Source organism: Eschrichtius robustus, chromosome 3 (assembly GCF_028021215.1).
Source record: "Eschrichtius robustus isolate mEscRob2 chromosome 3, mEscRob2.pri, whole genome shotgun sequence".
NCBI classification, from domain to species: domain Eukaryota; kingdom Metazoa; phylum Chordata; class Mammalia; order Artiodactyla; family Eschrichtiidae; genus Eschrichtius; species Eschrichtius robustus.
The window spans coordinates 108,034,902-108,060,376 of record NC_090826.1 but is presented as its reverse complement, the minus strand read 5'-3'; the positions used below and the strand labels follow the sequence as shown (position 1 = coordinate 108,060,376).

Below are 25,475 nucleotides of genomic sequence, written 5' to 3'. Positions count from 1 at the left end.
TAAAAGTTGGGGGGGGGGGGTTTTGTTTTTTGTTTTTTTCCAGCAAAAAGCGTTTATTCAGGAATAGCGGAAGAATGGCAATTCAGGACAAGCAAGCTATAGCAAAAGCCATAGGCAAGTCCCACAAACAAAGGAGAGGAAGGAACCTTATTTTACAGAGAGAGAGAGAGGAGGAAGCTGAGGGAGGTTGTTTTGAACCCAAGTCCGCTGGAGAAAAGTGAAAGTTCAGGGTGATGACGGTTTCTCATTGCCAAGTTGCTGATTTCCTGCAGGAGATGCAACGAATATGTTTTTCTGTTGGGGCCTGTAATCGATGATTCTTCCTGTTGATGCTTCTTCTGTTTGGGTTTGTAATTGACGATACTTCCTGTCTTTGAACTTGAGCGGTACCCCATGAGAGCTCCCACTTCTGGTCTCCCGACTTCATCTGAGTGACGTTTCCCTTTATTAGTTTTCAAACCTGTCACAAGGAATTTTGAATTTTCTATTTTAATCTATTTTAATGTTTTAGGAGACTTACTACATCAAAATATTATCATTACAGCCTGTGGCCCTAGCAACTTTCAAGTGTTCAGTAGCTACATGTGGCTTGCACCTATCATGTTGGAGAGCACAGGTCAAAGGTATAGCACAGCTAAAAGTACGATTTCTGGGCCACAGCATATAACTGTGTATGTATGACCCTCAGTGGATGCTGCCAAATTTTCTTCCAACCTGTGGAACTTTTTTATACCCTTTCCAGAAATGAATAAGAATTTCCAGTGCTCTCCATCCTGTCACCATTTGGTTTTGTTTGTCCTTTTTTTTTTTTTTTTTTAAAGTAAGCTTCATTGAGGTGTAATTTACATAGTAAAACCTGCCAACATTAGATTATTCTACATTCTTTTCAATGATATCATTTCTTTGCCAAGCTGGATTCTGGTGCTTGCTGTGATAAAAAGCAAGTGCCATGCAAAAAATGAATGTGTAACAAGAAGCAAGGAGGCGCTTTGAGAAGGTTTCAGAAGCCGTGCAGCGCGCAGCATTAAGGTTATGATTCTGACGTGTCAGAGCAGTGAAAACACAAGCCCCTCTACTGAACTTTTGTCAAGGGAACACATAAGAATAGCCACAGCACCAGCCACAAACCTACAAACTATAGAAATATATGTGAACCCAGAAAACAACAGCCTTCCCCAACGAAAGCACTGTTGTCAACCGACCAATCGTGAAATTAGGGCAAACGGGAAGGACAAAGACAGAGAGAATTTGCAGGCAACCAAAAGATGGCTCGTTAATTAAATCAATTTACTGTTAGTCAAAGGATTGAAGTTAACCCTAGATCTTGAACTCGTAATTTAAGCTGACGCATGTTGGAACATGGGAATGTTGGAATCATATATTGGTATATATGGAATCATATATTAGATGACGCCTAAAAATATTTACCAAAACTTGTCAGTGGAATAATTGAGTCGTCTGGTTTCTAGAATTACAAGTATTCATTCCTCTTTAAAGATATTAGTATATTTAATGTACTTGACTAGTATATTTAATATACTTCAACACGTAAATTTAAATTTTTAGTCGTTGAAAACTTATTGGATACGTTTGCTTATTTAACCAGTACAACCAGTACAGGAAGTTTAGGAAGTCCAACGTAACTCAGATTTTCAAGCCAAAATAAAGCCAAGACTTACGTAACAGTATATTACACCACCATTATTTTCTGCATCATAACATAATCTGAAAATATATATATAGTCGTTTTTAGACCAAAATTATTAAACCAATCTAATTTTTCTGAGCAACCTCGATAAAAGCACATGACATGACATAAACATTTTAAATGTCATTATATGTAAAATGTATAAATTATTTAAATTGCTTAAAAGTATTAAGGGTCATCTTTGTGATCCATTTCATTTCGTTTCTCACTGTTGTTCCGAGTAGTCAAGACCATTAATGTAATCTACAGCTAAATCTGTTATTGTTCCTTGTCACCAATTCCACAACAAAATTTTTCCTTATATAAATACCACATTGAAAGCATAAGTAGTAAAGCATTCTTCCCAGAAGTTCTTAATTTTCTTATTTTAAATTTATACGAGTGATTATTACTTTCCTGAAATTACTTGCGGAATTAATTTTTAATTAATTTAAATTTTTAGAGGCCTACTTTGTCTATTCTCTCCCAAGGAAGAGAAAGTATATTGTTTTGCTTCTGAGAAAATATGTTTAAAGGGAAAAAAATTCATCAAACTAGTGGGCATGATTTAAGGTGAAAGCAGAGGCAACGATATGTTTTAACAGCAACTGACAGTGAGGGAAACAAAATGAAATAAGTAAGCCACATTAGGTCCTTGAAGGAAGCTCATTAATGAAACTCGGAGTAAATCTGTGATATGCTTTTGAGTCTCCAGGGTATGTATCTGTGCATGAAGTCATTGCTCCTCATCCATTTTTATTAAGGAACGAACTGGCTTACAGTTCTGGAAGGCTTAAATCTTGATTTGTAGGGTTGTCACAAGTGCTCATGTTGCTGACTTTGTTGCTTGTTTGTAATGCTATGTCTCTCCTCTGCTTTCTGTAGTCTGATTTCAGCCATCCCTGAAGGACATTTGTTTGAATTTTTTCAGTTATTTAGAACCTTGAGGATACCAATGAAAGAAAGCTGCCTATTCCGTGCTAAAAATTCAATATTCTTCCTGTATTAATCCCCCTTATTAATGTTGAGTTCCTTATGAGGGAACCATTGCATATTAAGATCGTCCTTATTGTAGCTACTACACTTTTGCAGTTATTGACAAGGGTTGACTGGGCCCACGTGGTTTTTAGCAAATAGTGGAAAGACAAGAGGTGGACAGCTTCTCACTGCTGCGGTGTCTCATACCAGGAAACACCAGAATCCTCAGGACAAGCATCAGACAAAAAAGACTCATGGCCCGGATTAGCTGTCATCTTCTACCTACCAGGGAATGGATCCCTGTCAACCGCCACCCAACAGGGATTATCCCCAGAAGTTCACTTCCTAAAATTAAAACCAGAATCCCGCACTGAGACGAGAAATTAGTGGTGCACAAATGAGAGGGAGGGAGAGAGACAAAATCCGTGTCCAGTAACCACACAGTATGAAAAAGCCAAAATGCTCAATTCCTGCACATGAGATTTAACAGAACAGAGCAAACACGAGCCAATAGCTCTAAGGGTCCAGGTCTGAAGCAGGAACTTGTGGGGGGCAAGGATTCTGTTGGCTCCCACGAAGTGTCTTAGATGGGCTAATTTTTATCGTCACAGCCAAAAAAACGGTCAAGGAATAACATAGAAACACTTCTTCCCATGCGAATTCCCCATTTTATAGGAGGAAGGACAGGCATTAGATTGTTTGCATCAAATTCAAAGTATAACTAAAATGTATAAATAAAAGAGAAAAGGGGAGAAGGCAAAAACCTCTGGGATCAGCGAGATTCTTCTCTTTGGATAAGTTGCTTGGCAGGACGTTGTCAAAGAGGTCACTCTGGGCAGTCTTCTCTGGACCCTGTTGACTAGGTCTGCAGAGAGAACCATTACAGTTATTGGGAGACTTTAAAAATATTGAATGTTGAGCTTTCGAACGTATGCAATAGACTATCTCTGTGTACTGCCCACAGTGTCCCTCTGTTGTCCTTCCCCTTAGTTATGTCGGGAGGGCACTGCTCCCTTTATTAGTTAGACTATCATAGAGAGATGTATAGAAAGATTGCTGTGTTGGCAAGTAAACGAAGAAAGGGACATTGAAAGACTGGAAAATAAAATGGAATATGATTCAGTGCCACTTCTGTGGAGGGCAAACTTGAAGGATTTGCCAACATTAGAAGCATAGAAACACTAAAGGTAGCACTTGCACTTGCAGTTCTCTACGCTCTGGAAACACCTGCACGAGTGGTCAGAGGTGTGTGTACAATAATGATGGTTGCAGCCTATTCGTCATCGTGAAACCATGAAACCAAATACTACACAACCATGGAAGAAATGCCTTTATCAAAAATAATGCAGAGGAGAATTATGATGATGAGTTCACCGATAACATCATTCATAGAACAATTACTAACGTTCACAGCGGAAAAACTTGAGACACATAAAATATAACTTTCTTGTCCAAGTCTGTAGACTTGGCAGAATAAAGACTATCCCACCTGACCGTGGCTTCCTCGATCTCTTTCAGGAGGCCGAAAGATAGGCAGCTATAGGGTCCAATAGAGACGACAGACAATAGAGCTGGGAAGGGGAGTGTGGCCCAAGACTGGCAGCAGGCAGTGAGGTGGATAGGACCCCGAATGCAGTTCGGTAAACTTTGTGGGAGCAGATGTACAGGTGATAATCAGCATGGAACACCTGCAATGGTAATCAGCACGGAAAACGCTGAAGGGGTTCTAAAAACCTCTCCCACCGTCCCTGGGTGGGCTCGAACCACCAACCTCTCGATTAACAGCCGAACGCGCTAACCCATTGCGCCACAGAGACAGCAGCACGCCCCTCTCCTGGCCTCTCTATGGAGTAGACACTGACTAATTCCTAGGCGGTGCCGCCTTTCTCGCAGGAAAACGGTACCAGTTCCAAAGCTTCGGAAAAACGGAAAGTTTAGAGCAGCCGATCCCACTGGACCTGCGACTGGGTCGAGGTCAGGAAAAGACAACACTAAGCACTATTATCATAGGGCAGCCACCCATGCAGACAATTCTGACAAGCACTTGAGAATACACCCCCTCCCTTGGACGCATTTCCCATCTGGTCCTCTCATCCTCCCACTCACTACAGGGAAGGATTCGTCACCTTTGTGTCCTGTCAGAACCCTTTACGCTCCGTGCAGGCCACAGAGATCCAGGCAACAGCCAAGGGGCAGCTGCACTTCCCAGAAGGGCCTTTCGCGAGGTAGGCGGTTCCAGCGCTCAGGCTGACCCAAGACCCCACTGCCCGCCAAGGCAAGCGGGAAGGAGACCGGAGGGCAGCCGGCCCGGGGGGGATTCCTACTAGCACAGAACGTGCCTGGCCTGCCTGCACTTCGGGGGGAGCTGAATAAAACTCCTCTTGAAGCTTCTCTACAGCCTGAAGAGAACGGATTTCAGGTTCCTGAAAGGGCAAGGGGGCCTCCTCGCGAGGACAGAGGCTTCCCCTGGTCTTGGAGGACAAGTCCCGCAGAAGCTGCCTTTGAGAGACACGCCAAACGAAAGGAGCAATCTTGAGTGGAGAGGTCTGCAAGGAACTCTCAAGTGGTGTCGCCATTCTTATGTACGGAGAGAGAGTGAGAAACCCGACGTGGGAAAATGTTTACTGTGCACTTACGTACAGAATATACGATGTTACTCCTCTTGCAACTTTCTTGTATGTTTCAAAGGGCTTTGGTTTTGGTTCTTAATGAATGTTTGGAACTCGAGTCTCCGATTCTCTTGGGATGAAAACGCGGTAAATAAGACTTCGGGTTTGTAACACGCAGGGGGAAAAGAGCCGAGGCGAGAGCCGGCCAGCCCAGGCTGTTCATTACATCTCACGTCCTCCAGCCTGCGCGATGTCAAGGACCCTGAGGCCGGGACTCGCCGGCATTTGGGGACTCAGTGCAGAAGCTCTTCTGCATCTGAACCTTGAAGCAAAACACAGCTCTGGTCGGGGCAGGAAGAGGAAGACTCCTGCCAGTGGAGACGCTGAAGGGGAAAAAAAAGAAAAAAAAAAAAAAAAAAAAAAATCTTGCAGAGGCTTCCCTGACCGGGAATCGAACCCGGGCCGCAGCGGTGAAAGCGCCGAATCCTAGCCACTAGACCACCAGGGAACCATTGAGGGGCCTCGACGTAGCGTCTCCAGGTGAAAACTGTAGCAGTCAAGACTAAACTTCAGAGACCCGGAGAGCAGGAACGGAGATTTCCCAGAAGCCCAGGGCTGAATGCAGCGGTGCAAGGCTCCCAGCCCTTGCCCGGCTGCTCATCACCCTTCACCTCTCCAGTCTTGGGCGACGCCTTGGGCCCTGAGACAGGACACAAGGTCCGTCCTGGTCTAGCTTCAGCGCTGTGTGCTGCCGAGCCAAGGTCCTGCTCTCTTTCCGAACCTCGCTTTTCCCTTGAGTCAGGTGCCGACTGGGATGTCAGCAGGTGATGGGCGGATCCGTCCACTTCCTGATCTCTGCCCTGGCTCTGGGGGCTCTCCTGGAGACGGCACCGGTACGGGCTCCTTCCCCTCCGCGACCGGCTCAATTCGTGGAGCCTGACATTGTTCATTTCCGTGTCTTTGGCTCGGGTCCCCGGTGCACAGTCGGGTTCGGTCTCTTTTGTGGCGTCACGCAGATCAAACTGTTGCGTAGGTGGGCCGAGGTGGGGGAAAGCCAAGTGTGCTTCACAGGGATGAACTCCTTGCTTTTCAGAGACATAACTCGTGTGAACATGTGGAAGAGGTTTAGGCGCCTGCTTAGTAGGTGAGGGGATTTCTGGATGTAAAACTGACCCGAAGTCAGCCGTGTCCTTTGCCCACTTGGATTAGCTGGCTGTGGCCTGCGCTCCGCGGTGCCTCAGAGCAGAGAAAGGCGGGCGGGTTCCTGGTGCTGAGCAGGCTCTCAGGCAGTAAGGGAACCCCTGGCCTGTACCTTGGGGATGGAAACTGAGGCTGCGCCCGCCGCCTCACCCCCTGCCTTTCGCCCGTTTTGGTTTTTGGAATGGGAAGGTAAAAACCTTCAGAAAGGAAGGACGTTTGTTTCCGCCCGGTTTCGAACCGGGGACCTTTCGCGTGTGAGGCGAACGTGATAACCGCTACACTACGGAAACACGGCGGGTGCTGCCGCTCAGTGGCGCATCCCTGAAATCCGTAGGTCCTGCCACCACTATCCTAGTCGCCAACTTTTTAAACTGCAGAATGAACCTTGAAGCCCCGAGATCTCTCAGGCAAGGAGACTGCGGCTTCCGAGAGGCCCTGCTTTCAGGGTTCCTCGCCTGGCCCGAAGGGAGGACCCCCGAGCCTCCCACAGTCGGCCTTCGGGCTCCCGCACCGACCGCAGAGTCCTCGGATCCACGGCTAGGCCCCCGAGTGCAGGGGTCGCCCCCGCTGCTGACTCCTCAGCTCCCAGAAGCCGCGGGAGCCGGGGGTTCGGGCGAGTGCCCTTTGGGCCTAAGGGGAGAAGGTAGAGAATTAAGTTCATTCCAGTGAGCTTCTCTCTCTCTGGAGCGGATCCTGTGGGTCCTAGCTGCATTTCTCCAAAGCCTTCAAACAGAATTCCTTTCATCCAGACTGGATTGAGTCGTCTTCAGGGTGAATGCTAGCTTGCTACAAACACTCCGTCATACCTGAAGGAGGAAATCTACAACTCCCAGGTAAATTCTATTTTCTTCCTTTGATTTCTTCAAACAACAACAACCAAAAAGACAGGTCACTGGTACATACTTGCACTTTTCTTATAATACCTGAGGTATGTCTGACTATCTATGAAAAGCTCTTGCTATAGAAACATGTGCAAGAGATTGTCTACCATGAGCTAAACGATCGTCATGCCTGCCCAAGGTCCAAGAATCTGATGAAGCTGGATCCAGTCCCCCACTGCCTTTAGATCACCAGTTCGATCACCATCCAAAGCAACCAATTTCCCAGATGCAGGCCACTAATATGAGGGAGAAGAGGTCAGCTAAACATTTAAACAATCGCAGTTTGTTCTGGGGAATGTTGAAAGTCAGCAGTGGTACAGTTAGAAGGGGAAATAAAAGACTTCATAATAACGATAATACCAGCTTTCTCGAGCTTTACTCAGTGACCAGCACTGTTCCTCAGTGCTTTACTGTGGAATCACTTACCAAGTCCACGTAACAACCCTGGAAGATAGTGTAGGACTTTACCACCCCTTGTTGCAGATGAGAACACTGAGGCACTGAAAAGCTGAGCTAACCTTTCCAGGGTCTCACCCCCCCACCCCCACCCCCACCCCCGTGACAGTGAGAGCCAGCACTCAGACCCAAGCAGTTTGCCTCCAGAGCCCCTCCCCTTGGCCACCATGCTCACGGGTAACTGAGAAAACTTCACTGAGATTTGCATCCCTTCCTTGTTCAACCTCCAATATATCAAAAGGAAGAGAAGATTGAAAGGTAGGCCTACAAACCTCCCCAAACTCATTAATGAAATGAAGAAGAAGAGGAGAAAGAGTAAACAGGACCATTGGAGAAGCAACGACGTTAGACGCAGAGAGAATGACGATGCGTTTGTCAAACACATACTAACTGGAAACTGTCTCTTTAAAGACTAAGAAGGACCTATCTTCCAACCATTGAAGGCCTAAACTTTCCCGTTCCATGGCAGTCTCCACCCAAGAATAGATTTCAAAGCTACCAACATAGTGTATACACATGTGAATATGAAAATCATACTTCAACATTAGTAGTAAAGAGATTATTTTTGAATTTAAAAAAATATTTTTAATACAGCAGGTTCTTAATAGTTATTTTATATATATTAGTGTATATATGTCAATCCCAATCTCCCAACGCATCCCACCACCACCAACCCCTCTGCCGCTTTCCCCCCCCCGTTGGGGTCCATATGTTTGTTCTCTACATCTGTGTCTCTCTTTCTGCCCGGCAAACCGGGTCATCTGAACCATTTTTCTAGGTTCCACATATATGCGTTAATATACGATATTTGTTTTTCTCTTTCTGGCTTACTTCAAGTAGTAAAGAGATTTTGAATGAGTTAGCTCACATGGTTACTAATAAAAATGGGAAACAGTTATTAGGATGTTGTCATTAAACAAAGGCAGGATTTATAAAAAAGCCAGAAAAGAGAAGAGAGGAAACACACACACACACACACACACACACACACACACACACAGACACACACACACAAAGCCTGAGAAAGGGGAGTTTTCCCTTTCCTGGAAGAACAGATAGCTGAAAGCCATCAAACAGCTCATCAGGAGGGTTTAATCTAGTGAAGTTCCGAGCTAATCAGGTAAACGCTTTTGGCTATGTGTGGATGCTCAAAAATTCTTGAGAGTTTAGTGGTGAAATGCATGTGGCGGCTATTCTTTGTGTACTACCTGCCAGTGTCCCCCTTTGGCACCTGTGAGTTAGTTAAGCCTAAATGAACTACTTTCTACTTTCTACTTTACTACTTCATAAAATTTCTCAATTTCATATACCGCCCACATTTCTTTACTCATATTTATTCTTAAAAGAGCAGATTTGGTCATGAACACGTGGTTCTCTCTTTGACACAGTGTTAACAGTGGAATGTCAGCTTAAGGTAATGGTTGTGAGCAGCATATGCGTAAGTAGTCAGATATCCGATAGTGAAGGGAAGCCAAAAATCTGAGGACAGCAAAAATATCACAGTAACTACTTTGAACTTACTTTCCCTCCTAGCCCAGGACAAAGCAGAAGAAAAAGTATCAACATCACTGTAACAATAACCAAGTGGCATTAAACTTTAAAACAATGAGGCATGATATGCATAAAGTACAAAGAGTGTACACTTCCCAAACCATTACCAGTGTACACCAACCTGAATAACTGACGAAGCAACCTAAATAACTAAGGTATGCACAATTACCAGACCGCAGAAGGCTTCCTCATGACTCTTCCCATGCAAGAGCTCAGAGTAATCACACACATACCCCTCCCAACCTCTCTGCCTGTTACTTTCACATAAATTGAATCACAGGGCATGCACTGGGTTTGGGGGGATGGAGGGGCATGGGTGTGACTTCTTTCACTCAACATTATGTCTATGAAATTTAACCCTATTTTTCACGTAGTTCTTTGTCTCTGTGTGTATGCCTTGTAAGAATATAACTCCACATAGTTTTGAACTGTTGGACATTTCAGTTGTTTCCAGTTGAGGATATTCTGAAATGGTACGAACATTTTTTTATGACTTTTGGTGGACATACACATTTTTCTAGAGCACCCCATTCCAACAGAATAATGCCAGTGTTGACTTTCAAAATAATACTTTTGGGGGTTTCCCTGGTTGCGCATTGGTTAAGAATCCGCCTGCCAAGGCAGGGGACACGGGGTCGAGCCCTGTTCCGGGAGGATCCCACATGCTGTGGGGCCACTAAGCCCGTGCACCCCAACTACTGAGCCTGTGCTCTAGAGCCCGTGAGCCACAACTACTGAGCCCTCATGCCACAACTACTGACGCCTGCCCGCCTAGAGCCCGTGCTCCGCAACAAGAGAAACCACCACAGTGAAGAGCAGCCCCCAATCACCGCAACTAGAGAGAGCCCTCGCCCAGCAACGAAGACCCAACGCAGCCAAAAACAAATACACGAAATCAATTTTAAAAATTTGTAAAAATGAAAATATATAAAAGTTGGGGGGGGGGGGTTTTGTTTTTTGTTTTTTTCCAGCAAAAAGCGTTTATTCAGGAATAGCGGAAGAATGGCAATTCAGGACAAGCAAGCTATAGCAAAAGCCATAGGCAAGTCCCACAAACAAAGGAGAGGAAGGAACCTTATTTTACAGAGAGAGAGAGAGGAGGAAGCTGAGGGAGGTTGTTTTGAACCCAAGTCCGCTGGAGAAAAGTGAAAGTTCAGGGTGATGACGGTTTCTCATTGCCAAGTTGCTGATTTCCTGCAGGAGATGCAACGAATATGTTTTTCTGTTGGGGCCTGTAATCGATGATTCTTCCTGTTGATGCTTCTTCTGTTTGGGTTTGTAATTGACGATACTTCCTGTCTTTGAACTTGAGCGGTACCCCATGAGAGCTCCCACTTCTGGTCTCCCGACTTCATCTGAGTGACGTTTCCCTTTATTAGTTTTCAAACCTGTCACAAGGAATTTTGAATTTTCTATTTTAATCTATTTTAATGTTTTAGGAGACTTACTACATCAAAATATTATCATTACAGCCTGTGGCCCTAGCAACTTTCAAGTGTTCAGTAGCTACATGTGGCTTGCACCTATCATGTTGGAGAGCACAGGTCAAAGGTATAGCACAGCTAAAAGTACGATTTCTGGGCCACAGCATATAACTGTGTATGTATGACCCTCAGTGGATGCTGCCAAATTTTCTTCCAACCTGTGGAACTTTTTTATACCCTTTCCAGAAATGAATAAGAATTTCCAGTGCTCTCCATCCTGTCACCATTTGGTTTTGTTTGTCCTTTTTTTTTTTTTTTTTTAAAGTAAGCTTCATTGAGGTGTAATTTACATAGTAAAACCTGCCAACATTAGATTATTCTACATTCTTTTCAATGATATCATTTCTTTGCCAAGCTGGATTCTGGTGCTTGCTGTGATAAAAAGCAAGTGCCATGCAAAAAATGAATGTGTAACAAGAAGCAAGGAGGCGCTTTGAGAAGGTTTCAGAAGCCGTGCAGCGCGCAGCATTAAGGTTATGATTCTGACGTGTCAGAGCAGTGAAAACACAAGCCCCTCTACTGAACTTTTGTCAAGGGAACACATAAGAATAGCCACAGCACCAGCCACAAACCTACAAACTATAGAAATATATGTGAACCCAGAAAACAACAGCCTTCCCCAACGAAAGCACTGTTGTCAACCGACCAATCGTGAAATTAGGGCAAACGGGAAGGACAAAGACAGAGAGAATTTGCAGGCAACCAAAAGATGGCTCGTTAATTAAATCAATTTACTGTTAGTCAAAGGATTGAAGTTAACCCTAGATCTTGAACTCGTAATTTAAGCTGACGCATGTTGGAACATGGGAATGTTGGAATCATATATTGGTATATATGGAATCATATATTAGATGACGCCTAAAAATATTTACCAAAACTTGTCAGTGGAATAATTGAGTCGTCTGGTTTCTAGAATTACAAGTATTCATTCCTCTTTAAAGATATTAGTATATTTAATGTACTTGACTAGTATATTTAATATACTTCAACACGTAAATTTAAATTTTTAGTCGTTGAAAACTTATTGGATACGTTTGCTTATTTAACCAGTACAACCAGTACAGGAAGTTTAGGAAGTCCAACGTAACTCAGATTTTCAAGCCAAAATAAAGCCAAGACTTACGTAACAGTATATTACACCACCATTATTTTCTGCATCATAACATAATCTGAAAATATATATATAGTCGTTTTTAGACCAAAATTATTAAACCAATCTAATTTTTCTGAGCAACCTCGATAAAAGCACATGACATGACATAAACATTTTAAATGTCATTATATGTAAAATGTATAAATTATTTAAATTGCTTAAAAGTATTAAGGGTCATCTTTGTGATCCATTTCATTTCGTTTCTCACTGTTGTTCCGAGTAGTCAAGACCATTAATGTAATCTACAGCTAAATCTGTTATTGTTCCTTGTCACCAATTCCACAACAAAATTTTTCCTTATATAAATACCACATTGAAAGCATAAGTAGTAAAGCATTCTTCCCAGAAGTTCTTAATTTTCTTATTTTAAATTTATACGAGTGATTATTACTTTCCTGAAATTACTTGCGGAATTAATTTTTAATTAATTTAAATTTTTAGAGGCCTACTTTGTCTATTCTCTCCCAAGGAAGAGAAAGTATATTGTTTTGCTTCTGAGAAAATATGTTTAAAGGGAAAAAAATTCATCAAACTAGTGGGCATGATTTAAGGTGAAAGCAGAGGCAACGATATGTTTTAACAGCAACTGACAGTGAGGGAAACAAAATGAAATAAGTAAGCCACATTAGGTCCTTGAAGGAAGCTCATTAATGAAACTCGGAGTAAATCTGTGATATGCTTTTGAGTCTCCAGGGTATGTATCTGTGCATGAAGTCATTGCTCCTCATCCATTTTTATTAAGGACCGAACTGGCTTACAGTTCTGGAAGGCTTAAATCTTGATTTGTAGGGTTGTCACAAGTGCTCATGTTGCTGACTTTGTTGCTTGTTTGTAATGCTATGTCTCTCCTCTGCTTTCTGTAGTCTGATTTCAGCCATCCCTGAAGGACATTTGTTTGAATTTTTTCAGTTATTTAGAACCTTGAGGATACCAATGAAAGAAAGCTGCCTATTCCGTGCTAAAAATTCAATATTCTTCCTGTATTAATCCCCCTTATTAATGTTGAGTTCCTTATGAGGGAACCATTGCATATTAAGATCGTCCTTATTGTAGCTACTACACTTTTGCAGTTATTGACAAGGGTTGACTGGGCCCACGTGGTTTTTAGCAAATAGTGGAAAGACAAGAGGTGGACAGCTTCTCACTGCTGCGGTGTCTCATACCAGGAAACACCAGAATCCTCAGGACAAGCATCAGACAAAAAAGACTCATGGCCCGGATTAGCTGTCATCTTCTACCTACCAGGGAATGGATCCCTGTCAACCGCCACCCAACAGGGATTATCCCCAGAAGTTCACTTCCTAAAATTAAAACCAGAATCCCGCACTGAGACGAGAAATTAGTGGTGCACAAATGAGAGGGAGGGAGAGAGACAAAATCCGTGTCCAGTAACCACACAGTATGAAAAAGCCAAAATGCTCAATTCCTGCACATGAGATTTAACAGAACAGAGCAAACACGAGCCAATAGCTCTAAGGGTCCAGGTCTGAAGCAGGAACTTGTGGGGGGCAGGATTCTGTTGGCTCCCACGAAGTGTCTTAGATGGGCTAATTTTTATCGTCACAGCCAAAAAAACGGTCAAGGAATAACATAGAAACACTTCTTCCCATGCGAATTCCCCATTTTATAGGAGGAAGGACAGGCATTAGATTGTTTGCATCAAATTCAAAGTATAACTAAAATGTATAAATAAAAGAGAAAAGGGGAGAAGGCAAAAACCTCTGGGATCAGCGAGATTCTTCTCTTTGGATAAGTTGCTTGGCAGGACGTTGTCAAAGAGGTCACTCTGGGCAGTCTTCTCTGGACCCTGTTGACTAGGTCTGCAGAGAGAACCATTACAGTTATTGGGAGACTTTAAAAATATTGAATGTTGAGCTTTCGAACGTATGCAATAGACTATCTCTGTGTACTGCCCACAGTGTCCCTCTGTTGTCCTTCCCCTTAGTTATGTCGGGAGGGCACTGCTCCCTTTATTAGTTAGACTATCATAGAGAGATGTATAGAAAGATTGCTGTGTTGGCAAGTAAACGAAGAAAGGGACATTGAAAGACTGGAAAATAAAATGGAATATGATTCAGTGCCACTTCTGTGGAGGGCAAACTTGAAGGATTTGCCAACATTAGAAGCATAGAAACACTAAAGGTAGCACTTGCACTTGCAGTTCTCTACGCTCTGGAAACACCTGCACGAGTGGTCAGAGGTGTGTGTACAATAATGATGGTTGCAGCCTATTCGTCATCGTGAAACCATGAAACCAAATACTACACAACCATGGAAGAAATGCCTTTATCAAAAATAATGCAGAGGAGAATTATGATGATGAGCTCACTGATAACATCATTCACAGAACAAGTACTAACGTTCACAGATGAAAACTTTGAGGCACATAAAAAACAACTTTCTTGTTCAAGTCTATAGACTTTGGCAGAATAAAGACTTTATCCCACCAGACTGTGGATTCCTCGGTCTCTTTCAGAAGGTCGTGAGTTAGGCGAGTATGGAGTCCAGTAGAGACGATAGACAATAGAGCTGGGAAGGCGGGGTGGCCCGAGACTGGCAGCAGTCGTGAGGTGGATAGGACCCCGAATGCAGTTCGGTAAAGTTTGTGTGAGCCGATGTACAGGTAATAATCAGCATGGAACACCTGGAATGGTATTCAGCACGGAAAATCCTGAATGGGTTCTGAAAAAAAAAAAAAACGGAAGTCGAACAAAACTCTCCCACCGTCCCTGGGTGGGCTCGAACCACCAACCTTTCGGTTAACAGCCGAACGCGCTAACCGATTGCGCCACAGAGACAACAGCGCGCGTTTCTTCCGGACTCTCTTTGCAGTAGACCCTTACTAATTCCCAGGGTGTGCCGCCTGCCCCGCAGGAGCACCGTGCCAGTTCCAAAGCCTCGGAAAAACGGAACGTTTAGAGCGATGAATGATGTTCTTTATCCTGTTTGAAACTGGTGCCTTAGGTGCCTTATCCGAAACCAAAAGGGCAGCAGAATGGCCTGACCCCGCCTTGCCCCTTACCCGCCTCAGATGCCAGCGCCCCCGGAGACACCCGGAGCCCGGGCCGGGACCCTCCGGGCCTGAACCCAATGGGGTCCAAGGATAGCTGAACACCCGGTGGGCATCCATGACGGCTCTTCCGGTTTCCTCGCCGACACCCATTGAACGAGAGTTTGCCCACCCTTCCGAGAGGCCTCCGGGGGCCGGTGTGGTGCTTTGGTTTCCTGTGTCCATCACGCGATTTCCACAACGGCAGCGGTCGCCGTGATGGTCGCCCCTGCGTCCCCACGCCCAGAACAGGGTCTGGCACTCACCAGGACGCTCTTAGCACTTGGATGAATACATTGTCGTCTTTAGCCCTTGGTCCCATGAAGACCCCTGAGAATGGAAATAAGGAAACGTTTTCGAAGTGAACATTTCTTTTCTAAAAGCCTTTATTCTGGTTATTTGATTTCGCAGCATCCCGTGGGGCGGGCAACGGAAAGGCCTACAGGTCCCCGTCTGCGCGGTGCAGCTCCCCGCGCCCAGCTGAGCAGGCTGCGTTCTGTGGGGTCGATCCTGGGAGCGGGGAACCGGCGGGAAGCGAAAAAACACGGGGGAAGGCGGGTTTGGGGACGTGGGCATTGAGATCTCCCACGAGGCTGGTGCGGGGATCCCAGAGAGATGAGCCTTGTTTCTGTCAGAGAGTGGGGAAGGAGGGAAAGAGAGAGTGGGGAAGGAGGGAAAGAGCTGGCGTCGGAGAGAAAGCGGGAGGCAAGAGGAGAGGGAGGGAAGGAGGGAGGAAGGGGAAGGGAGGGGAAGAATAAACGAATTTGTGCTTCCACCCCTCCCTCGCTCCCTCTCCTGCCGTCTCTCTCCTTCTTGCTCTTCTTCCCACCCCTCCCTCCAGCTGAGAAATCCTGATACACCCACATCTGAGAAGAAAGACCCAACTCATCTGTGCTCTCGGGCGCACAAGCTCTGGGTTGTAAAAATGGTTCTGCCCTTGCGTGGCCTTGAACAAATAAAGTTTCTGTGCCTCCCTTCTTTCTTCTGTAAAATGGGACCAATGAGAGCATTCTACTTCATTCTGTTGTTGCCTGGGTTTTAGTAACTGCTGGGTCAATAACGTCACAAGCAGTGAAATCATAAATACTATGGTCATGATCCTCTGACTCTTTTGACAGCCCCTACCCTTATTTATTTCACCTTAAATTAGTTTGCTTCTTCTAGAAATTTCTGTAAACGGCATCAAAGCATGGGCTCCTGTGATTGCTCTTCCGGTTTGCTCCGCTGTCGCCGGCCCGCCCTTCATCGCCAGTTCTCTGCTTGCGGGACCGGGACCGACGCGCGGGCTGGAGGAAACGGGAAGAACCCGCGGCGGTGAGAAAATGAGCGTTTGCCCACCCTTTGGAGAGGCCTCTGGGGCCGGTGGGATCCTCCGCTTCCTTCTTCGGTTTCCTGCGTCCATCAAGGGAGCTCCACCAGGGCAGGGGTCTGGTGATGGTCGCTCTTGCGTCGCCTCGCCGAGAGCAACTTGAGCGCCGCCTCACTCAGTCTCCCAAAGACCCGCAAAGAGTCCTGACCAGAGAGAAAGGCATTCGTGCTTCTCGCGATGGTGGAAAATATTCCCACATCTTCCTCGCAGACTGTGGAAACCTCCCAGACTGTGCGATGTCTGGTGGCATTCTTCACGTGCAAAGGAAGGAGGAGCGCTAGCGACAGAAGAAGGGGGCGGCGCGGAAGGACAGGACGGATCGGAAGGTGAAGGGGCGGCGCGAGGGGGTGAGGAGGAAGCGAGCGAGGAACGAGGGGAGAGGAGAGCGAGGGAGAGCAATAGAAAGGGAGGGGGGAGGGGGCGAGGGGGAGGGAGAGGGGAGAGGCCTTGGAGGAGCGGGAGGAGGTGGAGGAGGAAGAAGAGTTACATTCCCAGGGTAGTTCTGCTCACTGGCCGCCGACACACGGCAGCTCCCACCATCACCACATCCCCACCTCTCACCTTGGGCTCTCAGTCCCAACACGCACGCTTTGGTCCCTCAAAGACCGCCCCTCCACCCGTCGCGGTTCTAACCTCATTGGATTTCTCTGCCCCTTGTCAGAGCCCGGCTCTCCGGGTCTCCCGGCCATTCTGTGATCCCTCAACGTCCTTTCCACGGATTTCTTTTCTTCCTGTATCAGCCAGAGTCCCCTTCTGGTCCTTGCACTCATAAACCTTGACTGATCCTGAAGTTCTCCTGGAGGAGCGCTTCGTGTTGTTTGTTGCCGCTCAACTTCTTGATTTTCCAGAAGGAAGTCTCATCTTCTCCTCAGCCCGGTGCTGTGAACTTCCTCCTGGTAACAAGGGCCTCCTTCCCCCTTGAGTCAACTCTTGTCCAGTCCCTGGGACGTCTCTCAGCAACACTGGGCATCTTTCTGACTCTGTTTATTGGCCGACAGCTTTTATGTTTGAATGCGAATTTTTCTGTTCTGTGTATTGGATAAGGGAAGAAATGGCTTTGGGAGAAAATGAAGAAGTAAAGGGGAAATGAAATAACGCAGATTATTATTTTGAGACATAATGTGGACTTATACCTATTACACATGTAAATATTTAGTGTGGTGGTATTTTGTGTACATAAATACTGTAGACACTGTCAGACAACTTGGATACACATGCTCTATGACCCAGCAATGAGTGCTCTTGGATACCCGGATATGTGTACACTTTTTTTAAGCCGTGCAATTTCTGGGTCATGACATATTAAGAAATTGGAATGAAACTGACTTGACCAAGCTCTGAGGAAAGAGTCTGTGACTGCCGAAGTGTCAGAGCCCTGCCTTGTGGTCTCCACAAGCATGTCGTTGACTTTGGGTCACCCCAGGTGAGCATGGCCTGGTTTGTCTCAGTGTTTGGTGTAAACGTTAATTTTCACTTGCACTGTAAATCTAACAAATCTACATTGGTTGTAAGAAAAACTTAGCCCCCCTTCATCAGAAGTGTATGAGGAAGAAAAGGAGAGGTGTGGGAAGCGTGCAGTCTTAGCCGGAGGTAACTCCTGGAGGAGACAGTATGTCTCTCACAAAAAGCAAAGCCCTTACCTTGGAATGCACTCTTTTCCCCAGGCCTGAGGAATGTAAAAGAGATGAGCAAAGCTATCTCAAGCCAGGAGACCTCAGGGAACTGAGAGTCCTGGTTGTTCCTTATGGCTGGGGGCTGTGTGTGAGCCTGGTTAAGGGAAGATAATGTTCAAGGATAGTTGTTGTAAACTTGTTGACGTCCATGGTGGTGACTGAACTGAGATGATAAGCAATTCCATGGGATTATTGTCTAATAAGGAGTTCCTCTTCTGTCTATATAAGATTCAGTCAATTCTAAATAACGTGCCTAGCAACCATCAGTTGTCTTGGTCCTTCTGACCCCATACTCGAGGTGCTATTCAGTCCCTTGCCCCTCTCCGTCGGGACCTGGAAGACCCCCTGCGGTGGCTGGACCGTCGCAGAGAGGTCTCCTGCCTCCCATTCCCACTCCACTGCTGACACACTTTATATATTACACATAGGAGGTGGTGGCAGCTTTGGAGTGTCATCGGTGCTGTGTAGCTGTAGCCAAGGGACCCAGGAAGTCCCAAGTCCTGCCCTGACAATCGTCTGCCCTCTCTGGGCTATGGGAAAAGTGTGAAGGCAAAGAAAAGGAAAGTAACACTATTATTTGCAGAAATTTTACCTCAGGATGGGACACTCTGGCAAACTGAGGCAGAATATGTGGTTTATGATGGAGACTTTCAGGGGCTCTTCCCTGGCCCGAAGCCCAAAGTGGATTTTACCTCATTTTCTGAGGTGCAAGTGAACTGAGAGAAGTCAGCCAAAGGAGAGGAGCAGAGAGGAAGCAAGACGGATGACCACCCACGCGGGTCAACCGTATTCAAGTCTTGTCGGGACCGTAGAAGAAATGCCTTGGCATTATCGCTGGGATGCATGGAGGCTAAATAAGTACTTACCCATCTTTGGTGGCATAGAGTAAACATCTGTCGAGGAGGTTCCATGGTGTAATGGTGAGCACTCTGGACTCTGAATCCAGCGATCCGAGTTCAAATCTCGGTGGGACCTTTCTGTTTAGTTAGAAGAAGGGGATTTTTTACTCCTCAGATGGGACGTGCTTTCCCGCTCCCGCGTCCCCGAGAGGCGCGGTCCGCGCGCTCCACGCGGACGTGGCGGGCAGGTGGGGGGACGAACCCGCGGCGTCCCCGCTGGACCCTGGCGACTCTGCCCGTCGCGGGCCATCGGAGTCCCCGGCCCCGCCGCCCTGGGGCGCAGCGACCGAGCCAGTGCCACCTGCTCGTCGGGTCACCCTGGGTCTCGGGGGCGAAAGACAGAGGCTGCGCCCACTGAGTCCTGCCCCGCGAGGGGGCTTCGCCCCGCGCGTCTTGTAACTAACTGCGCGGTTGTCCCTGTGAGTAAATGGTCGCGGGGCGGGGTTGTGACGTCGCTGAGCAGCCAGGGTGACAGCGTCTTAGCTTTCGGGTCGAGGGTTCCAGACCTGGATGGGAAGTACTGTATTGTATTCAGGTGCCCTATTATTCCGAACATTAATGGATCCTATCCCAGTTTATTATGGTTTTATTCAGAATTTCTCGCTCCTAAGTCTCCGTTGGACACGAAAAGCCGCTGTTAGGCTAAGATTTGAACCTTCTCTCCAGGAAACTTCGTCCTTTCGTCCCAAGCTCAGCCAGAGAGGGGAGCGCCGGCCGCGGATTCCGGCGTCTGAGGAGACCCCAAGTCCCTGACCCACGGCCGCCCGGCCCGGCTCCTCCGGGGCCGAAGGTGAGACGAGCCGGAGCCGCTCCGGCTCCGGGACCGGCGGGCGCCCCTTCGTCCTGCCGCGACTCTGCTCCACCGAGAAGACGCCCCAGGACGTGACCGGATGGAAGCACTTCTGCCCTCTACTGCTCGGTAGAAACGTACGGATGAGGACTGTGGTGGACTTGAACAGCGAATTAAAATGTCCTCTTCCAGGTGCTAAGGAGCATCTCTCTGAGTTTTAGATTTTGGAACTTTCAGAGGTTACGAAGGACCGACTGACAACTCTGTCTTTGGAGGACGTGACGAGAAAGGTGTGAGGCCGGCGAAAAGATCCGAGGACGGGAAAGAGCAGGAAAGAGGAGAGACTGACACAGAAGGGAGAAAGGGGCTGGAAGGGAGAGGAGCTGGGCGAGCACTGCAGCGGGGGCAGTCGCTGGGTTTGGGCGACCACGGCTCCTCACTCTGGAGCGCTCCCACCCTTTACCGACCTGCCCGAGAACCCGGTTCCACCCCAAATCGCCAAGCTGCTTGCCTGGCATTTGTTCTTGCAAAGTTCCCTTTGCCGGTTGGGTTTGGAGGGGTGAGGTGGGCTGTGTTGGTTTGCAAGCGAGTGGAAGTCCTGGCGGCTGCCTTGGAGACGACTGGCGGGTAGGGAAACACACAAACTCCACTCTTCCCTCTGCAGGCCGGTCTGCAGGGCCTGGGGTGGGAAACTGGAAAATCAGAGTCTCAATATTTATTTAGAGATAAGGAGATAAATAGCCAAACAGTTGGTTGTGTGAGTAGAAAGTGGTTATCCCTGGAAAAAAGAAATGTGGGATGGGATCAGGGGACTACTGTTTCCCATAACAAGTTTTGGGGCATATGTAACTTTGTATCACATGTGTGATATTTTTAAAGTTCATTGCTTGTATTTTGAATATAAATTTTTATGTAGTCATACGTACCACTCTTTTAAAATTCTGGGTCTTGTGTCATGTGTAGAAATGTTTTCCACTGTAACATCATAATTTTTCTTTTTTTAAAAAATTGGGGCCTTCTTGAAGCAAGGAATTGGACCATTATTCCCCTATTGATGAGCTGATCACGTGAGCTAATATACTTGCAGATCCTCCCAGGCCAGGAGGTTACTGCTGGTCAGAGAGGATTGCTTTACTCTCTCTAGGAGGGTCCACAGCCACTGAAAAGTACCAGTAACTTAAATAAAATCCCACCCAGTCTTGATGCAGTGCTGTGCCCAAAACACAAGAGCTTACACTCAGTGATTACATGTTAGTGCCATGTGCCCAGGCATAGTCTACAAGTTTTACATGGGTTTACTCATTTAATCCTTTCAACAGACCTATATCATATCATCATCCTCACTTCCCATATGAGAAAACTGAGGCATGGAAAGGTTAAGTAACTTGTCTCGTCGCTCAGTCAGTGAGTGGGATTTGAAAGCAGGAATTTGAACGGAAGCCCGCCTGGCTCCACAAGATATGCTCCCAATCAAAGAGGAACACAAATGGTAAAGATGCTTGACAAGAAATTTAAGTCTGTATATTTCTTTTGAAAAAAACACCAAGGAGGAGTCACGCAACGGGCATAAAACTGTCCTAAATATCCTCATGACCCACCTGCCTCCCAAACATCCTTCTTATCCCAACAGCTGCTCCCCGCACACCTCCAGCTTAAACACAATAGCTATTCTGTTCCATAGCTATTCTGTTCTTTCACTTCCAGGTCATTCTTTTTTTTTTTTTAATTTAAAAATGTTAAAGATATATAAAGAAGAAAATAAGCAGCCATCCATAGTCCCACCTCCTGGAATTAACTACTGTTAACATCTTTACGTATTTTTCTTGAAATCTATTTTTAAGTTATTCTAATTTTTGCAAAAATTATATATGCTTATTATGTAAAATTCAAATGATGCAGAAAATGCAAATATGTAAAAATTTGAAACATCTTAAATTCAAAACTAACTTCTGTTAAGGTAGGTAAATATTGATGGAGTCATTTTGGTATATCAATATATATATAAATTTGCTTTTATAAAATTGAGCTCTTATAGATTCTATTTTTATTTTAAAGTATTCAATTTAATAGTGCATAAAGTTAACGGAAGAAAAAGATACAAAAACAAAAATGAAGAAATTGTTGAACTTTCAATCAAATTGTTTACCACAAGAGAGAGACTTTTCTAAAAGAACCCTCTAAGGCTAATAATAATGATAATAATTTAATTAAGACATTAAAATTTGGAATGATTCTTATTACTTTTTAAAATCAAATTTCTTGAGTTGTAATTTGAAAATAATACAATGCATCCATTTCAAGTTTGATGACTTTTGACAAATGAATGTACCCACGTAACCACTACCCTGTTCAAGAAGAAAGAACATTTCCAGTACTCCAAACTGTCCTCTGCCGTCCATCCCCCTACCACTTCCTGTCCCAGGTAATCAGTGATCTAGTTCCTGTCACTATGGATCAGTTTTGCCTGTTCTAGAAATTCACATAAATGGAACCACAGACTATGTACTCTTTTCATCACTCAGCATGATATTTTCGAGAGTAATGCATATTGTGGCCATGTATCAGGAATTTGTTTCATTTTATCCAAGAGTAGTATTCCTTTGAATGCATATATCACAATTATATCCGTTCACCTCGTGACGGACATTTTGCATTGTTTCCAATTTGGGGACTATTATGAACAAAGCTGCTATAAACAAGTCCCGTTTATATGTTTCATAAATTCCATATAAAATATTTTCTTCTTTAATACGAATTTATTTTGTGAATGGATGTCACATTCGCAAATACAAAATTTATTCAAATGTTACAAAAGCCTGAAGTACAAGCTTATCTTTGCTTCCTGTCAGGACATACTTAATATAAGCCACACACTATGCTAGGTGTATTATTAGGTTATCTCATTTAACCTACACAAGTTCACGAAGTACTAAATATCATTTTCAAATGACACTTGCAAAATTGGCCTAGCAAATTGGAGTTGGCCCAAGCTCAAACAGAAGGCACCAGGACTGAAAAGGAGCCCTCCCCCCTCCCCCCTCCCCGCTCCCCGCTCCCCGCTCCCCGCCCCCCGCCCCGCCCCGGTTGGGCTCTTAACCCCAGACGCAACCCAATGTCTTCGTAATAACCTCGGTATGTCTGATAGGCCTGGAAACCAATATCCAAGCAGTTCCTAGTCACGGTATTGTTCGGCTTCTTTTGGTCAGAAACACCTCGATCAGGGCTCAAGAGCATAATATCGTGGACAACCTTGAGACTAAGGAAATCTGTTAAAAACTCTAAAAAGCTGTTTTCTCATCAGTAACAGGGAAAACTCCCGCGGCTGGGGAGAAGAGCACTTTTATTTTTTACTTTTACTTCCAATGATCTATACTCGATCTGCACCGTCTGCTTTTTAGTTAGCTTTCTTTGGACCTACCCTTAAGTCTCACCCCTCCCCCCTCACCCCTCCGGGTCGCCGAGGCTTCTGGAGCTGAGCGGATCTGTGAGTGCCGTCCCCGAGGTAGCCACGAGGCAGCGACAGTTCTTCCTTCCATGGTCCTAACTTTCCTGTTTGGGCCAGCAGTTTCTATTTGCCAGGACTTCGTGGAGCAGAAGTGACAGTGAGGCAAGGGAACACCACATCCGGGGAAAAGGGTTTGCAAAAAGCCCACAACTGCCAACGCTGAGCCTGGGGTTTTCTTCTAAACTGTAGTTCCACAGGAAAAAAGCTGAAACAACTTGTGACTGAATAAAAAAATGTTATGTACAACTCCGGCGGCCATTTAACGAAACAAAAACGGTTGTGAAGGAAACTTCATAACTTGCCAGGCTAGTGCAGCAGGTCTGGCGTAAACTGCAGGCTGAAAGACAGCTGGTGTTTCTGGTTTATGAAGGTAGTAATAAGACAAGGCCTGAGAGAAAAGGCGGAGAGAAAAAAATGAAAAGGGATCGAGAAATAAAAAGAGACTGTTTGGGGTGGAAGAAAGGAATGAGCACGACGGTTACACAATAAAATCTGCAGTAACGATTACCAGCCAAGCAGCTGATCACGCCGGAAGCGAAGTCCAGGCTGAAAAGGCATGAAATGCGGAAATGCGTAGGAAAGGAATCTGTTTCCGGTCGCTCACCGCACAAGCCGATAAAATTAGTTATCTCGCGGCGCCTTGCCTTTTTTTGCGGGTCCGTTTCTGCGAAGATCGCCGAGACCTGAGCTCTGAGCCTAGTTGCAATCTGCGTGGTTTACAACACGGGAAACTACGCACAGCGCAGAAAACAACAGCGCGGAACACAAGCGGAAGTATTACGGCTCTACTTTTCGGCACTTACCAATCTGAACACTGTCTCTCACAGTGGGTGCGCGCGGGCGTCGCCATGCTCGATACAGAAACGCTAAGTGTTTCTCTTCCACGGAGCCCACAACGCTCCTAATGGTAGATAAACGCGTCAGCAACGGTCTCTTTTTCTCTCCACCTTTAAATAAGCTTATGCTCAGTACAACAGAGTGGTTCTTCCAACGACATCGGCAACGCTACTCTTAACGACCGAGGAAGATAAATCCCACAGCAATCCACACCGCTCTCTTCTTAAACCTCAAGAAATATCAGGGGAAAGCGCGAACGCAGTCCCCCACTACCACAAATTATGCAGTCGAGTTTCCCACATTTGGGGAAATCGCAGGGGTCAGCACATCCGGAGTGCAATGGATAAGCCTCGCCCTGGGAAAACCACCTTCGTGATCATGGTATCTCCCCTGCCAGGTAAGTATGAGTTCACCGCTTTCTGCCCTCCCACAGCCTCATACGACTTCTACTGTACACACACGGTCACTTTCCTCCCCGCAGCCCCGAGCCTTCCTGCCTCTTCCACACAGCTCATCCATGCACTTGCAACCAACAGCCCTCGATTCGCTCCCACACCACGGGAGATCATGTCGTCTTTCACCACCAGATCACGAACCAGCAGCCTCTGCGCTGAGATATCTACATACGACACGCCCCATCCGTCAAGCCGACGGGAATTACCGCTCCCCTCCAGCCCACGCCCCGCCCTACTCCGCGCCTCCCTCCTCCCACGCCGTCCAGCCGAGCCTACCAGAGGGCGGGCGCCCTCTGGGGGAAGTGACGTCGACCGCTCGCTCTTTTCCTCCCACCCGCCCCCACCCGTTCGGGTCGTGCGCGTGCGGCTGGCTGCTTAACCTCTGTCCTGCCGAGCACCTACCTGTCTGGCGGCCTTCTGAAGCCTGAGCACCTTTTTTGAACTGTAACGGCTTTCAATGCGTAGAATAGAGAACATTTAGGAGTCCAGGGGAAACCGGTTCCTTTCAAATCCAGTTGTCTTTGTGATGTACTATTGTGTGTATGTCTAGTAAAACGCGTTAACCATTATGACTGGCGGTGAACTCTATTCCATTCTTGAAAGTTCAATTTCGTTCATCGGAAATTTCATTCATTTTATTCCCCGTCTTCAGGTGTTGTTTTGACTCTGTCCTTGAACAGATTTTAACACCTATCTGCTACCCTCTGACTTTGGAGTCAAATACGTTCTTTAACACATGTTCATTTGTTGTAACTACGCGAGTCATGATTTTACCTTTCTCTGAAAATTATTTTTTAACACTTCTCCTTGCATATGTTCCGTGCGTTATGAGTTGCACATTTTTGGAAGTTTTCTCTTTCACATTACAGTTGTGCTGAAAATTCTCTGCCCTTCCACAT

General features: G+C 46.0%; 3 long non-coding RNA genes and 5 other non-coding genes across 10 annotated transcripts; 2 read left to right on the top strand and 6 right to left on the bottom strand.

Moving 5' to 3' along the window:
• Positions 1–4,408: 4,408 nt before the first annotated feature.
• TRNAN-GUU (transfer RNA asparagine (anticodon GUU)) lies at positions 4,409–4,482 on the bottom strand. Its single transcript has one exon. It is a non-coding gene; the product is annotated as a tRNA-Asn (tRNA).
• Positions 4,483–6,691: 2,209 nt separating this feature from the next.
• TRNAV-CAC (transfer RNA valine (anticodon CAC)) lies at positions 6,692–6,764 on the bottom strand. The gene has a single exon. It is a non-coding gene; the product is annotated as a tRNA-Val (tRNA).
• A 3,607-nt stretch (positions 6,765–10,371) lies between these two features.
• LOC137762586 (uncharacterized) lies at positions 10,372–16,701 on the bottom strand. 3 transcript variants are annotated; one of them, XR_011073598.1, is made up of 5 exons: positions 16,189–16,701; positions 15,315–15,378; positions 14,447–14,681; positions 13,719–13,819; positions 10,372–10,750 (listed from the first exon to the last, which is right to left on the bottom strand). It is a non-coding gene; the product is annotated as an uncharacterized lncRNA (long non-coding RNA). The 3 variants fall into 3 exon arrangements; XR_011073596.1 differs by lacking the exon at positions 10,372–10,750 and having other exon boundaries at positions 12,089–13,819; XR_011073597.1 differs by lacking the exon at positions 10,372–10,750 and having other exon boundaries at positions 12,089–13,819; positions 16,387–16,701.
• On the bottom strand, positions 14,724–14,797 carry TRNAN-GUU (transfer RNA asparagine (anticodon GUU)). The gene has a single exon. It is a non-coding gene; the product is annotated as a tRNA-Asn (tRNA).
• A 2,292-nt stretch (positions 16,702–18,993) lies between the features above and the next one.
• On the top strand, positions 18,994–19,065 carry TRNAQ-CUG (transfer RNA glutamine (anticodon CUG)). The gene has a single exon. It is a non-coding gene; the product is annotated as a tRNA-Gln (tRNA).
• Positions 19,066–23,080: 4,015 nt separating this feature from the next.
• On the bottom strand, positions 23,081–24,177 carry LOC137762587 (uncharacterized). The gene is made up of 2 exons (XR_011073599.1): positions 24,088–24,177; positions 23,081–23,672 (listed from the first exon to the last, which is right to left on the bottom strand). It is a non-coding gene; the product is annotated as an uncharacterized lncRNA (long non-coding RNA).
• Positions 24,178–24,362: 185 nt separating this feature from the next.
• Positions 24,363–24,526, bottom strand: LOC137763136 (U1 spliceosomal RNA). The gene has a single exon (XR_011073705.1). It is a non-coding gene; the product is annotated as a U1 spliceosomal RNA (small nuclear RNA).
• On the top strand, positions 24,433–25,145 carry LOC137762588 (uncharacterized). Its single transcript, XR_011073600.1, has 2 exons — positions 24,433–24,518; positions 24,603–25,145. It is a non-coding gene; the product is annotated as an uncharacterized lncRNA (long non-coding RNA).
• The last annotated feature ends 330 nt before the right edge of the window (positions 25,146–25,475 follow it).